We start from the raw sequence: 17,053 nt of genomic DNA, 5'->3' as shown, positions 1-17,053 counted from the left end.
TGATGTGGAACTCATATGTGCAAAATGAGATCTCAGTGAGGGAGAACAGAAGATAAAGACTGATTTGCTTAAAAAATGCCTTTCAGCCAATCTCACTCAAAGCAGCTCTCCCACTTTTGTTTTACCAATAAATAATAGTGAATTATTAATTTTCAGCTCTTCAGCAAATGGAAGAAACTAATCCTTTGCTCTACTGCTAAATATTTCAGGACCCTGTGCAGGAGTTTGGGAAAGGGTATGGAAAACGTGTCCCAATGAGGAGACACAAACATAGAGGGCGGCATAAAGATCACAATAAATTAGTCAGCAAGCGTCTGTCCAAGACAAACAGTCCTTTGTTCATTGGATGGTCTGCTCATTCCACCATCCTAAAATGGGAAGCTGTTTGCCATTGCCGTTCAGGTGCTCATTAGAGATCAAGCAGATGTTGGCATTCTCAGCGTGGGTCGTAAAAAATTAAGGATGAGAATTAGCATTTGGCTTTTCTAGGATCATCCATATTAATACCTTGTTTCCACAGAGTGAAATCTAGGTGCTTTTTGAGTATGCCCTTGGTGTCATCACCCCCAAAACCTTGCCAGGTAATTCGTTCCAAACATTTATTACTTTCAAACGGAGAAGATGCTCCCTTGTGTCTTTATTTTAATTTAAATTCCATTTGTGCTCTTTTGTCAAATTTTCTGCATGGAGTTATGAATAATGCTGACATTAGCTCAACCATTATAGAGTCTCAGCTCTTTAATTAGATCCCCTTAGTTGACTTTTTTCTAAGGTTAAGGTTTTTTAACTTGTCCTCATAACTCATTCCTTTAAAGCTGGAGGCAACAATGACACTGGCTTTGTCTGTTGTTATGGGTTTGGGTTTTTGTTTCTCCCCACCCCCCAAGTGTTATCATGTACTTTGCAGTGCAGCAACTGGAACTTATTGAGAGGACTGAGGTCTGCCAGAGCATGGGGCAATCTCAACCATGCCATAACACAGGGGTCTCCAACCTTTTTAAGCACGAGATCACTTTTTGAATGTAAGTGCAATCCAAGAGCTACCTCAAATGTAAATACTCTTGCCCCACCTCCTTCTCTCCCATTCTCCGAGGCCCCACTCCTGGCTCACTCCATCCTCCCTCTCTTTCCCATCCTCACTCACTTTCACCAGGCTGGGGCAGAGGGTTGGGGTGAAGGCTCTGGTCTTGGAAAGGGATGTGGAGCACAACAGAGGCTCTGAGCTGCTCTTGGGGCAGGCAGTAGGGATGTAAGAGGTGGTTCGGGGTTTGGATGCAGGGTGCTCAGGGATAGAGGTGCAGTAGGGGGTTTATGACTGGGGTAGGGTTTTGGGATGTGGGCTCCAGCTTACCTCAGGTGACTCCTGGGTGGTGGTGCAGTGGGGCTAAGGCAGGGTTACCTGAGCCACTCCTTAAAGCAGCCAGCAAACTCCATCCCAAGTCCTGTTGTGTCCCCTCTCTGTTTTGTGGAGATAGGATACACAGTGGGAGGGGGCACCTTGATATCGGAGCCGCTCCCCCTCCCCTGTGCAGTGAGTAGGAGGCTCCCCAGGGGGAGGGCATCTCCAATGCAAAGAGCAGGAAATGAGCAGCAAGGGTGGGAGGGGCAGATGAAGTGGCGGCATTTGATAGACTCTCCAGTCAGGATCCCCTGTCAGTGGCTCCAAGATCTACCAGATCCCAATCTACTGGTTGGTGACCACTGCCATAACAGTTGGGCAATAACAGTACAATAACAGAGGGGTAGCCGTGTTAGTCTGGATCTGCAAAACCAACAAGGAGTCCACCTTATAGACTAACAGACGTATTGGAGCATAATCTTTTGTGGGCAAAGACCCACTTCGTCAGATGCATTTAGTGGAAATATCCAGAGGCAGGTATAAATATGCAGGCCAGAATCAGGCTAGAGATGATGAGATTAATTCAATCAGGGAGGATGAGGCCCACTTCTAACAGCTGATCTGGAGGGGTGAATACCAAGAGAGGAGAAGCTGCTTTAATAGTTAGCTAGCCATTCACAGTCTTTGTTCTTTGCTGCAGGATGGCTACCTTTAGATCTGCTATTGTGTGTCCAGGGAGATTGAAGTGTTCCCCTACAGGTTTTGTATATTGCCATTCCTAATATCTGATTTGTGTCCATTTATTCTTTTACGTAGGGACTGTCTAGTTTGGCCGATGTATATAGCAGAGGGGCATTGTTGGCACATGTACAATAACAGTTCCTCAGCTATTCAGCCAAATTATCTCCCCACTTTGAACGCACATATTAAGAGCTTTCCCCACTTGGACAAGTCGGAGACCATGCAGGCTCCAATTTTAGGATATCCTTTGACATTACATTTTCAAATCATGCAAAAATGGTACTGTTGGGCCTTCCACTCAGAAGACACCTTCGTGTCTCTCCCTATGCAAAGATACACACCTTAATGCTCCCTGTTGTGTACAGGCACAGTTACTTCTTTAATGGCTCTCTCTATTCTTACCCCTTTCATTTAATTTGAAACAGCAATGGACTGAAACACTAACAATTTCCACCCTGCTTTTAAGAAATTAGAGAATCTTAAGAGCAGGATACGCCTGTGAGAGAAGCAAGAATTACTGCTGCCATTTGAGCAGATGGAGAAACTGAAGTAGAAAGGTTAAGTGACGTGGCCAAGGTTGCAAAGTAAGTCAGCCTCAGAGAATGGAACCCAGCATTCCTGCTTGTCTTCTCTAACCATGAGACAACAGTGATGCTACCTGGGAGATCTCACTTAGCTGCATCTGCCATCTCAACACATAAAATATATTTATCAACTTTCAGAATAACAGTTTTTGTCCTTTCATTATATGTGATTAAATACGTATAATGGATTTCTGTTGCCTTTAGATCAAAACATGCTGCCATGGGAACCTCTCTCAAGGACATCTGAAAATGTGGGCTGAGGTACATTCGCATCTCAGAGTGCTAGAAGTAATGCATGAAAATCCCTTTTTATGGAGATGAGAATGTAACTGAGTCATTTAACTACCCTGTCCGTTACCTTGAAAACGTCAAGTCTGTGCTAGGCAAGACCACTATGTTATTAGCCCCCTAGCGGTTTATATCTCTCTAAGTGATGCTAAGACAGGATAATGCCCATTATTTTACAAGATTTGCAGAAGATGCCATGATAATGACCCTAAACGGTGGGTCAGAAGAATCAACTCCCTTGGTTATTTCTAACTTTTGAAAGAACTGCAGGAAGAATGGGGGTGATAAATTACACCATCCATTGTCTTGTATTATTTAACTCACTAAAGTGCTTTGGGATGCAGTTTGCAGGAAAAGTGCTCTACAAAAAATCATATTGTAGCATGCTGTCTATTTCAAAGCAATTTCTGAAGTGGAAATTAATTCTCCATTGCTGCTAAGAAATAGGATCTTTGGCAGTTGGAGGAAAGAAAAACACTGGATTTAATATTATATAGTAAATCCCCAAAGCGATTTTAAAAACAATTATAAGGGACTCGCCACACTTCAATCTCAGAAGCAAGGACAGTCAGAAGTACATAGTCCCTTCGATGACTACTAAGTCTTGGCCAAGATGCAGGGAGATTCAGAATGTTTTCACAAAGCAGCATAGACTGGATGGAGCATTTGGCCACTGTCTGAAGACAGGAGACTGAGCTAGATATTCTGACTCAGCATGGACATTCTTACAATGTAGCCATAGAAAGCCACGTGAAACACAGGGTCTGTCTGTGTCCTCCAGCTTTGAGATAAACCCTTTTGTATTCATATTAACCTAGCCCTGCCTGCCTCTTACCTTCCAAAGCAGGAAATATATTTACCAAAGAAGAACAAAAGGTGGGATGGGATCTGTCCCGAAGGTAAAACACTGTCAAGCTACATTCAGCCCTAGTGTCGGCAAATTTAACCCCTTTGTGGTCAGCAAGATTGCACCTGGGCTGAGTTTGGCCCATTACCCATCTAAAGAACCAGGGAATCAAGTGCTCAAGCCAACACTTTCTGCTTCCAGTGACTCTCTATAACACAGGCTACAAGAAACAAACCTTCACAGGGGCTAAGAGTATGGAAGAGGGGATTGGGGAAGATTGCTTGGGGCAGGTTTGGTAGTGCTGACCAACCAGGGTGAATTTCCCACTGAAATTCAGCAAGGGCTGGAGGCCAGATTCCCTTAGGCACCTTCAAAACACCCTCCTAGGTTCACTGATGAGCTAAGACAGAGAAGTATGGGGCCACTCCTTCTAATTGATCCCTACAGTCCGGGCAATTGGAGATGGGGGCTGTCACGGGGCAGATTCCCAAACATGGCTTCTCCAGCCCTGGGAATTAGCTTGTTGACTCACTGGACACCTCCCTCTAGCTGGTATCTTCACATGTTCTCGTTCCCCTCTCTAGTCCCAACCTGTGTCATTCAGGACACTGCCCTCTGGCAGTGCCCACTCCAGTGTCTCTGAGCCCCCCTTCCAGGGGTAGGTGTTTATCCAGCTTTGCACTCCAGGGTCCTCCCCTCAGGGAACACCCAGGTCCCCTGTACCCACTTTGACTCAGTGACTCACTGCCAGTTTTCATCCAGCCCCTGCCTCAGGGGCAAACTGCCATCTGTAATGGCCACTCATCACTGGCAAAGGGGTGTAGACCTGCTACCTTGCCTACCATGACTGCCTCTCTGCAACCCTAGTGGTTTCAGGCCCTGCAGCCTGGGAACTAGCTTGTCAGAGCTTCCCCTGCCTGCCCCTGCCCTGCACTGCCCTGCTCTCCTGGCAGCCAGGTCCCTCCTACTCTCTATTCAAAACAGCTGTAAGTTCTCTTCTCCCACCAAGAGCCCATCATTTTATAGCCCCCAGCTGAGCCCTCATTAGCCACAACTGCCTCAGCTGGGGCTTCGCTCTGAGCCCTCACTCAGGGCTGGGTTTTTGCCCTTAAATGGTCGGTGCAGGGCAAGCACCCTGTCACGGGGTAGAAAACCCACAATTTTACATCATATTCACCTCACAACCTGACCAAGCGAGGGAGGACTGTTCTGTACAGGATCTTCTATTGAGCCGTTTCTTTTCAAACGCATGCAGTGGGGCTTCTTTATAATAAGTCTTCCAGGAAAGAGAGCGAGCTGGGTTTGTGCAGTAATTGGCTGGTGGAGGGAAAGGAAGGCAGATGCTCCAGCATTGGCCAACCATTGCCCCTGAGCTCAGGGAAGGAGATGGAAGAGCTGAATGCAGAGCGCATGTGGATTTGCAGCAAATCTTTCTAAAAGAATCAAAACCCAGATAACAAAGCTGCCCACGCATTCCTAAGCCAGTCCACTTCTTAAGCTGTAGCTGGCTGTTTTCCTGCTTTACTAAGCTTAGCTACTGATCCAGCTGTCTCCGTATCACTTCCCCTCATGGATGAAGAATCTGTCACCACTCTAGCGACCCCAGAATTGACTCAGGTCAGACTTTCGATCTGTGTGCTGGAAAGCCTTTGTCCTGGACAATTTTTTTTTCTCTTGGCTTGGTTGCTGTGTGATCTGTGGGGTTTAAGGCGCAGTCTGCTAAAGTTAAAAAAAAAACACAAAGCTTCTCCTCTTTTCAAAATAATAAACTATGTTGCAGAACAAGATGGCTCCCAGTCACTTGCCTCTAGGTGAGGAAATGAAAAAAGTGTGGCCATTCCTCTTTGCTCACCGAGATCTCTCCTCAGAGTCAGGGGCACTTCGAGAGCTCCCTACAGCTGTCATCCAGGGGGCAGTTCTGGAACCTTCGCCCTGGCTGTGTAACATTCTGAGAGCCACTCGTGCAACACAGGTAGCTTATTCTCAGATTCGCTAATCAATCAATTATGCACTCAGTCCTTGCACATCCTATTTGAAAGTATAATTCCCACAGCAAGACAAGCCTAAACAGAAGCATTAGCAAATCTTTTTCCTTCTCTCTCTCCTCCCCTTTCTAAGCCAGAGCTTGAATAATTTGGAGCAGGTTGGCAATTCTTGATTACATTTTTACACCCTTTTAAAACAGTCTCAATGAAATGTTTGAAAAGTCATTTAAGCAGCAAGTTAAAATGACAGGCCTGTGCATTTTAGTTTTGCAAGAGAGCGTACTGGGAAAAACTGTCATTGCACAGGTGGTGTCTGGGGCGTATCCTAGCAATCTCCGGTCTGAACCAGCCAACAATTTTGCCCAATCTGAGCAGCAGGACTACTGGGATTACATTTAGGAAAAAGGATGAATACTCAAACAAGGAAAGGTTTCAGGATCAAGTCCAAAATCTCTGCAAATTTAAACAAGCCTTTATGACAAGTAACCATAAACAACAATGACAGGTTTGTTGGGTGTCACTCTGACAGATCTTTCAAGGCAAGGATCAGATACAAGAACTGCATAGGACCTAGCAATGGCAGAACCTCACAGGATTTGGGAGAACTGTTTGCAGAGGTACTCAAATGTTCTAGGAGTTCTTTTGTTTCTATATTTAACTTGGGTTGTAAACCCGTCACAGGGACGTGTTGTTCTCTTTACCTTTCTGCAAGTTCTATACCCATCAATGGCACTGTGTTAAATGAAATCAATTAGATCTCTTTATTCGACACTTTATCCAAACTTCCCAGATCTCTTGGGGAAACAAAACTTGTCCGGAAACCTCAGAGACCTTCAAAATGCCAAGCCTGTTTGTACATGCGAAGCAGGGAGACAGCTTTCCTTGTGGCATTTCTGCTTTTCGAGTAGATATCACTGCTGATCAGAAGACCACCATTTAAGTCTCATATAAGTCCAATTTTAAGGGCTTCGGTGAAACAGAAGTACTGCATTTCATTCTGCTGGATGTCTGTACCTTTGTGAACTTTATCCTCGGGGCTTAATTTTAAAGATAGCTGAACACTAGCAACTTCCAATAAAAGCAGAGATGTTTCTAAGTGCTCAGCCACTCTGAGGATCATGCTCTTTGTCCTTTCTAGAAACAGGCAGTTCAGGGGCACAAGGTGGAGAAGCTTGGGAAAAAAGAGGTCTCTGAACATATTTGAACCATCTGAAAAGTTCATTCCAGGTTCATCTTCAAATTTAAAAACAGCAGCTCTTATTGATTCTTATTTTATTTTCATTTGGTTCAATATAGTCTCAGGGTTTTGTGTAGCACGGCAAGGTAAAATTTCCTTCCGCTTAAAAATTAGATGCACCATGTGACAAAGAGACTTCACCTTGCTATAGATGGAACTGTCCAACTGTGAATAAATTATTTACAGGTGATATGTTTGCAGATAACAATGTGCAAGGAGGAGGGGAGGGAAGAGAGAAAATGCTTCTCCACAAGTTGTAGCAAATATATACAGATTGAAAGAGAATAAAATAAGGTGCCCATTTAAGAAGGGGAAAAGAAGAGGAGGAGGTAGAAATCACTTATGACTTCTAAATGAACTTGCAGAATACCTGGGATGTTTTGTCCTTGGTATTACCTATCGATCAGCAATGAGCACATTTTGATTAAAGAGTGAAAAATATATTGCCGTAATGTAAATCATGAAGAATCAATGGCTCCAAAAACGGCAACAAATAAACAAAGTATGGAAAGAAGAGATCCAAGACAGTCTCTGATAATTAAAGATGGCACATGTACATATACGGAGATTTAAAAGTTTTGAGATGCGTAAGATAGCATTAAAAAATAAATGCTATAGTCGGAATTTAACTGATGAATTATCAAGTAATCTACAAAGAGTGTAACCCTCATACTGGACTAACAATCACCCAGCTATTTCCTTATTGGTGTCCTGGAGATCCCAAGTTAAAATTTTTCTAGATTCAGAAGCATGTTCACAGTGTTGTGTGTCTACGGCTATGTCTACACAGCAGTGCTATTTTAGAATAGCTGACATTACTCCGAAATAACATAGTTCATGTCTCCACAGCAAGCAGGTATTTCGACATAATGTTGAAATAATGTCGGGAGGGAAGACTTCTTACTCCGACTCCTGTAACCCTCATTTTACAAGTAGTAAGGGAAGTCAGGTTAGGTCTACACTGCAGCTTTTTCCAATTTTTTTTTTCAGAAGAAGCTTTTCCGAAATTTGGCCCGTCTAAACTGGGCCAAATTTCAGAAAATCCCCCTGTTTCAGAAGATCCCTTCTTCCTCGTGGAATGAGGAAGACAGGGCTTCCGAAAGAGCATGTTTGCACTTCTACAAGAAAAATCAGAAGAGCAAACGCATTCCCTGGACGCGGTGGAGTTTTTCTGGGATACCTCCTGGAAAAACCCCACAGTGTAGATGTACCCTTAGAGGAAGAGTAATAGAGAGGTAGCCATGTTAGTCTGGTCTTGCTGAAACAAAAGACAGGACTATGCAGCACTTTAAAGACTAACAAGATGGTTTATTAGGTGATGAGCTTTTGTGGGCCAGACCCACTTCCTCCGAGGAAGAGTGCTCTAACTCTGTCTTCCTTTGGTAGACAGCGCCAAAAGCCAAAATAAGCTATTTCGACTTCAGCTGCGCAATTGACGTAGCTCAAGTTAGCCCAGCTGTGTAGACGTGCCCTATCTGACCCCATGATCAAGAGCATTTTTCAATAAGCTACCCGCTATATACAGATGTCAAGCTCTAAATGACCCCACATTTAAAGAATTAAAATAGATATCAACAGCAAGATTTAGAACGCACAAATACAAACAGGGCTGGCGATATTCTTCACTGGGCCTTGGGCAATATGGGGGGAGAGAGGCTCAGTTCCCGTGGACTCCAGTGCAAGGGGCTGGGCTATGAGCAGTCAGCTCTCCATGCTTCCCAGACCATGCCACGCCTCCCTGTTCCAGCTCTCAGTGCCACCCAGACTTCTCCATGACTCCCCCAGCCAGCCCTCAGTGCTGCCGGACTGCGCCATGCCTCTCCCAACCAGCCTTCAGCACTGCCCAGACCGCGCTGAACAGAGCTCTGGTGGTGATATAAAGGATCCAGGGCTCCAGCCGCCTCTACTTATGGAGCAGCGGCCCAGACCTCCAGGCCCTTTTATATTGCTGGGTCCCAAGGCAACTGCTCCTTCTCTCCTCATCAGCGGCCGCTGGCACCTGAGTACATCAAAGGGGCATTCAATGGCCTTCTGCTCTGAACAAACAGAGCAAATCCAAGGCACAAGTTTTGAGCATGCAAAGCTTATGCACTTTGTACATTTCTTATGTGTTTTTCTGTCTTGTTCTCTGGAACAGATATACAGTAAATTTCCAATAATCCGGCACCTTTAGGACCAGGGGGTGCTGGATTATCAGATATGGCGGACTATCAGAAGGGGGGGCTATGAGAGGTCTGGGATGGTGTGAGGGGATGCCACCCAAGACCCCTCATAGCCCCCCCTTCTGATAGTCAGGCTCTGCTGCAAGCATCCCCGATTCAGCTGCTCGTGGTCAGTTTCAGCAGTGGCTGAATCGAGGATGCTTGCAGCAGAGCAGCTGGGGTGCTGCCGGGTTGGTCCAGTAGTGCCACCCCTCGGCGCTGCAAGACCAACCCGGCAGCACTCCGGCTGCTCTGCTCCAGGCATCCCCAAGAGCAGCCGGGGTGCTGCCGGGTTGGTCCTGCAGCCCCAAGGGGCGGCACTATGTGACCAACCCGGCCGCACCCCAGCTGCTCTGCCCCCAGCTTCCCCGATTCAGCTGCTGCTGGTCAGTTTCAGCAGCGGCTGAATCAGGGAAGCCGGGCGCAGAGCAGCTCCAATTGTCTGGCTGCCCGAAGCACTTCCGGGTTCCTGATGGTGCCAGACCATCAGGAGTGCCAGAGCATTGGATGCCGGAACAATGGAGTTTTACTATAATATCTTCCCCTTAATTACTTAGGCTCAGGATCAGTGTCCAACACACGAGATGGTACTTTATGTAGAATTGTGTAAAGCCAGAGGCATGGCTGCAGCATTCCTTTTCTGCCTCCTTTCAGTGCCCAGGTCCCTGAGAAAGATTTGTTATGGCAAGCGCCAGTCAACAAAATCCAAATAATATATGCATTCAGACATGCAATGTGCACGTGCAAGGCAATAGCAAACCTTTGCCCCAACAGCATCATCGGTCTAGCATGGGCTTGCCAGAATATGTTGCTTCCCCAGAAACTAGAGTGGCTAATTTTGGCTGGATGTATTCCTGGAGGTTTCATCACCTGACATAACCTTTAATTCCTGCATACTTCAGGACTATGCGGGAAGACTGACAACCGTACCAGAAACTCTTGCTAACAGATGCAGGCTTTCCAGAAAATCAGTTTGACAGAGTTTTCTTCCAAGAAACTCAATTTGCTGGACAATTGTGATGATACCTGAGGCAAAAGTTATTATCCGGGATCTCTGAGACCTTTCAAGCTCCTAAAAGTACATCTAAAAAAAACCATAACCATGAGGATGAAAAGCAATGCTGAAAGATTCAACTAATCATATCATAGCGGCTGCCTCAAAATAGAAACAATCTGAGGCTGGAATAATTAATTTGGGGTCTGTCACTCTCTACTTTGTGTGATTTTTTTTTGTTGCTTCACTAAAATCACAACAGTTACTTAGACAAAAACAAATGCTACTTTGTTGCCATCTTCATAGTTTGAAGATGCTTAAAGAAAGAACAGGCATTTAATTTGTATATTGCATTTCATTTAATTTTTGTACAGGTTTGGAGTCCATGACACCTTCACAGACACCTTGAAAATGTCATTGTTTCATTTTCCCCATTAACTACCATTGAGAGCCTCTAGATCAGCGTTTCTTAAACTTTTTAAGACCAGGGAACACCAAACAATAATTTTTTTAAGGGGAACACTAAGGATTTTTTTGTTGAGAGAAAAAAAAAAGGCCCCAGGGAAAAGCTGTTGAACACCAAAAAAGGGGGGGGGGGGCTTGTCCCTTTAAGGGCAGCCATTTTGAATGGCACACCGGTGTGCTGCGGAACACATTTTAAGAAATGCTGCTGTAGATGAACCCATGACCTTTCAAGTGACTTTATTTGTGGCACGAGAACCACAGCAGGCAGGATGGGCCCCCCATGTGGAAAGACAGACCTCATCCTAGTTTAAGAACCCTTGATGTATCAAGAGGCAAAGGTTTGTCACCAAAAAAAAAAACCCACCCACATTATTTACAATTTTGTGCTACTTGGAAGCAGAGAGACCCCAAAACACTGGAAGAGTGGAGGGGCTCAGTTCTAAATGTCCGTGTAGCCTTCCTCATCGTAGATCAGCAGACAGGGCTTGGCGAATTAATACAATGTGAAATATGGAGTGCATAAGGCTATAAATTGCCCTTTACTGGTACCTTTCATTAGAGCATCTCAAAGCTCATTATTGAACTCAGGCCTCCCAAGAGGGAGAGCAAAGAGGGCAGCTGCCCCAGCGCTCAGAGATTTAAAAAGACCCAGAACTCCCAGCTAACGATACAGTAGCAACAGCAGCGGCTGGAGTCCAGACCCTTTCAGCCACCCTTGGCGATCTGGCTGGACAGAGCTGAAGGGATGGTCAGGCCCCAGCCCTGTCCCTTCTGCCTGAGGTCCCACCCCCTTTCAGGAGCTCAGAGCTGGGCTCCTTCCTACCTCGCCCAGGGCTTGGTGAAGTCCATCAGTGAGGGAGGCTCCCTCACTGAGCTGGGGAGATATTGTTATTAGATCTGGCTGAGGGGGAAAACATTTCCCTATGCACGTTTACAAGACAATTGCTTTTTTGCTTTGTCCATATTTTTACTTGAATGTATGACAGGGAAGGGATCACTTGATGATTCCCTGTTCTGTTCACTCCCTCCGGGACATCTGGCCACTGTCGGAAGACAGGATACTGGGCTAGATGGACCTTTGGTCTGACCCAGTATGGTCACTCTGATGTTCTTATGCTAATTTGGGATGGGGAGTGGTTCAAACGTGAAAAAAATAGTTTTAAGAAAACCAGAAAACGTTCAAGAAAAAAAATGCTGTTTTTGCGAACACGCTTGTTGTAAAAAGCATTCTCCGTATAAAAAATGATTTGACAGAAAATTGTCAACCCGTTCTAATTGCCACTTTTACCAACAAGTCAAATAATTAAAAAACAAACAAACAAATATGCCTTGATCATGAGACATCTAATTAAATTACTACAGCTGTCCCAGAATGAACAAATGGAGAGCAACACCGAGAAACCTAAGATGGGACAAAAATCCCAGAAGCAGAAGAATCCTCTTCTGAACCCCTTTTGGCTTAGTTTGACAAAGAAATTGGAGTGATTTAAAAAGAGCTAAAGGTGGAGAAAAAGAAGCATTCATCAAAAAATGACATCACTGCTGTGCCAATCCTGGTTAATCTCTCTAAATTAGGTGCTTGTTCAAGTCAAGCAGAACGGAGTTCTGACAACCATGAATGAAAGTTTTATAAATATATATGACAGAAATCTAACCAGTCTCCCAAATCGTCTTACGTATACAACTTCAAAACAGCACAACACATTAATGGTTTTGAGGACAGAAAGGACCATTATGATAATCTAATCTGACCTGCTACTTGTAAAGTTGCCAATTTTGGTTGGATGCGTTCCCGGAGATTTCATCAGAAGACAGAATCTTTAATTAAAGATTAATCTTTAATTCCTGGAGACTCCCAGCCGATCCTGGAAGGTTGGCAACTCTACCTACATGACACAGTCTAAAGAACCTTATCCAATAATCTCAGGATGACACATATAATGTATGTTCAACCCATACCAGGATTGGTTATTAGGGGTTCAACCGAATTGCAGGGCCTCTGTGCACAGTGGGGAGAGCAACTCTGTACTTCTGGAAGGGGTGGGGCCTTGGTTAGAAGGGGAGGGGCTGGAGACAGCCCATCCTCAGCCCTGCCTGGACTGGGTCACACCAGGCCTTCTGCCATCCACACCCCAGCCAGCCTTTAGAACTGCCCGGAGTGCACCACCTGGGGTTCCAGTGAGGATTTAAAGGGCCCACGGCTCCAGGACCCAGGGCCCAGGAGTCCCAGATGCTTTTGAATTGCTTGGCCCTGGGAAGTTGCCTCCTTTGTCTGCCCTTGTGGGCAGGCCTGTTGGTTATCAGACAATTCCCAACTTCATTGTACTACTAATACCATGTTACTCCAAGGCCTACTCATTCCTAATGTCTTCTTCCCAGATCCCTGTAATATGCAAAGCAGTCATGAACTCTGGACTCCTGGAGTTTTGGAGTACTTTACCCAAATTCTCTTTCAAATGACACCTCCCTGAATTCTGAGTGGAGCACTTGGTTCAAATGTCTCATGCTCCTTGCACATTTTCATTCCCATACCAACAATTTCCATGAGGCAGAGATCTGTTTGATGCCAGATGGACCTTTCCTTTTAAAATTAATTCATTCAACTTTATCCACTTGGCTCTAGCATGTTAAGGGTATGTCTACACTACAGAGGAAGATTGAAGCTGCCGCTGTTGATCTTCCAGGATTTGAATTAGTGGTCTAGTTAAGACCGCTAATTCAAAGCGAGAGGGGCACTGCAGTTGATGCCGGTAACCCTGCTTTCACAAGGAGTAAGGGAAGTCGAAGGAAGAGTGCTCTTCCTTTGACTTCCTGCAGTGTAGACAACGTCAAAAGCTGAGTTAAGCTACTTCGATTTCAGCTATCTAATTAATGAAGCTGAAGTTGCAATGCTTAATTTGACCTTGTCCCTTTGGCTATGTCTAGACTGCAAGCCTCTTTCGAAAGAGGCTCTTTCGAAAGATACTTTCGAAAGAGCCTCTTTCGAAAGAGAGCGTCTAGACTGCACGTTGAACTTTCGAAAAAGCGGCTTGCTTTTTCAAAAGAAAGCATCCAGTGAGTCTGGATGCTCTCTTTCGAAGAAGCCCTATTTACATTGAAGAACGCCTTCTTTCGAAAGAGGAACTTTCGAAAGAAGGCGTTCTTCCTCGTGAAATGAGGTTTACCGCCATCGAAAGAAAAGCCGCGTTCTTTCGATTTAATTTCGAAAGAACGCGGCTTGAGTCTGGACGCAGGTGAGGTTTTTTCGAAAAAAGGCTACTTTTTTCGAAAAAAACCCTGAGTCTGGACACAGTCTTTATGTAAACGTACCCTAAGTAAAGTACAAGTGCAGACACACAAGAGAAGAAATGAAGATAAGAGACTGTGTCTCATCCCTCAGATGTATAAAATACAGAGCTAAAAGCAGTACAGTGAATATGGATACCCCACAGCAGAATTCAGCCAATATGACAGATATTGCCTTCACATAATTACAGGGATGGCCATTGAAAAACTGGTAAGTCTCTGTTTGCTTTGCCATGGCAGTAGTGCACTATATGTTTAGCCTTACACCTGCAGTCTTTCGATGCAGAGGGCTGCAGAGTTAGGGACTTAGACACGGCCACTACTGCATTTTCAGTGAGTCATTCCCACTAAAGAGTAAGCATCATTAAACCGACTTTCAAAGTATTCTACAACTCCTCAAAAGAACCTGGCATATCAAATAGGCTTTCATCAAAAGAACTCCCTTAGGCAGTACTCCGAATTTTCCCTCGTGACAGCTATTGCTGAAAACAGCGGCTGCTTTACCTCTCCCACTATTATCTGAGAGCCAGGGAGAAAGTAAAAGCTGTGAATAAGTCAGCTATCAGGAATCCAGGGATAATGAAACAAGGAATAATTAGGCTGCCAGAAGTAGTGTTTGCTAGACATAAATCACAAGTAATTTTTGAACACCGATTCCCTTAGCCCCATAAAAACACCCCTCTTCCCCAGCGAAATGCATCTAGCAGTGCAGGATGGAGACTGTGTAATAGGTTCTCATAATTATATTCTACCCCTGTTTCTGTTTTGACTGGGGAACAGTGAGGTTTCTGATGGAGGAGTGAAGTTGCTTACACAGGTTTACAGAGTGCTGTCTATTTGAGTGACAGACATATGCGCTAGAGCAGTGTTAAGTGCTGTCATGTTGGTTTATGTAGCAGTTGCGTGGGAAAGATTTCATTTTAATGCTTTATAACTGAGATGAAACTAAAAATGAGCAGAGAAATTAGAACGCAAACATTGTTTTTCCCTCCAGTTCTGGTCCCGTATTAAACATCAGCAGGATTGTCTTGTAAGCTGAAATGTAACAAAGATGTTAATGATGAGGCTGTAAGTTACCTTTGGGAAGAAACGGGGCCCTCTTACTGGTTTGTATTTGCTTATCAGAGTTTGCTCCTAAACCCAGCAAGCCTACCTCTGCATCTTGCCACCCGAAGTATGACCATCCAATATGGTGCATTATTTGGCCCAGTGGTCCAAGTCCTATAGCTGAGGGAGGTAATACGATCTATGAAATGAGAGCACATCTGGAATTTCAATGAAGATAATATGCCAGGAGATAGATACATACATTTACATTACTGTTCTTATAATGGTCATGTGTTTGTCACCTATTTGCTGATGGAGAGACTGTTGACAGCTGTCACTAAATCTAGAAAACAGTTTGCACATTCTTAAGTTTTCAGAAGGGCTATGCATGAACGACACCAATTATGATGCTTTATTGCAGGAACCTCTTCTCTTTTCCCTAAAAGCTCCCAGGGCAGAGATCTCTTCCATTCAAAAGAGATTTTTTTTTCTAAAAAATATTAACCTTTGCCCTGGAGCTCTTCCTGTGAAATCCCAGGAGCTGAGGTGCCAGTCAGTCTGAATTCAAGGAATAGTATAGATGATAACAATAATATGTTACACTGAAGACCTGATTCAAAGCCCAACAACGTAAATAGATTCCCATTGGTTTCAGTCAGCTTTGAAGAATCATAGAATGATATACTGGAAGGGACCTTTAGAGGTCATCAAGTCCAGTCCCTTGCCCTCATGGCAGGACCAACCACCATCTAGAGTACAATCTGTAACAGGTGTTTATTTAACCTGCTCTTAAATATCTCTGGTAATGGGAATTCTGTAACCTCCCTAGGCAATTTATTCCAGTTCTTAACCCACCCTAAGGTATGTCTACACTGCAGTTATTTTTCAGAAAAAGGTACGCAAATTTCAAACCGCAATTTGCGTACTCTTTTCTGATTATTTTTTCAGAAGAGGCTTTTCTGACATTTGGCCCGCCTACACGGGGCCAAACGTAGGAAAAACCTCTTTTGGAAGAGCCCTTATTTCTCATAAAATGAGAATAAAGGGCTTCCGAAAGATCATGCCCACTTTTTCAGAAACTGATCTGAAAAAATGGACACGTTCTTTGGATGCGACAGACTTTTTCCAGGATACTGAAGGTTAAAAACTCTGTAGTGCAGACATATCCTAAGAGGTAGGAAGTTTCCCCAGTAACTGATGGGAAGGTGTGAATATCAAGAGAGAGTAGTTTGCCTTTGAGTGCGATAACCATTCTAAGTCATTATTCAATCCTAATTTGGTTGTGTTAAATTTGCAAATGAATTGCAGCTCTGCTGTTTCTCTTTGTAGTCGGGTTTTAAAGATTGTTTGTTTGTTTTTAAAGGATGGCTACTTTTAAATCTGGTACTGAGTATCCAGGGATGTTAAAATATTCTTCTACTAGTACTGTTCTTTACCTCCCTATCAACTGCTAGGAGTGAGCCACATCCACCTGACTGAATTGGCCTCAGTAACACTGGTCCTACTTCATAACCAACTCCCTTCTTTTATTATTCTATTTCAGTGTTTCCCAATTTTATTTGACCATGGAACCTTTTTAAACTCGAAAGAATTTTGCGGAACCCCTAATAACAGTCTTATGTATGGAGCTGAAAAAGTAACCTCAAATAAGGCGATCGCACCACTGACTGCGTGCGCAGAGCTGTGTAGTAATTGTCCCCACTCTCTGGCTAAGATGGCATTATACAGGGACACTTATCGTGGCCAACACAAATGAAAATTGTTTTCAATAAAATTCATTAATGCTTACATATTCATTATTATTTTTAATCACAGAATGTTACTGTAATGGAATTTTCTCGCTGAATCTTTATTTTCACTTTGCGGAACCCCGAGGTTCCACAGAACACCATTCGGAAAACACTGTCCTACTACATAGAGATAGAGAGAGAGATATATTTCCCTACTTCTGTGATTTCCACTCCATGCATCTAATGGAGGGTTTTTTACTGACAAAAGTTTATGCCCAAATAAATCTATTAGGTTATGTCTACACTACAG

The sequence above is a fragment of the Pelodiscus sinensis genome, chromosome 12 (genome assembly GCF_049634645.1).
Source record: "Pelodiscus sinensis isolate JC-2024 chromosome 12, ASM4963464v1, whole genome shotgun sequence".
Taxonomy (NCBI): Eukaryota; Metazoa; Chordata; order Testudines; family Trionychidae; genus Pelodiscus; species Pelodiscus sinensis.
This window is presented reverse-complemented; position numbering follows the sequence as displayed.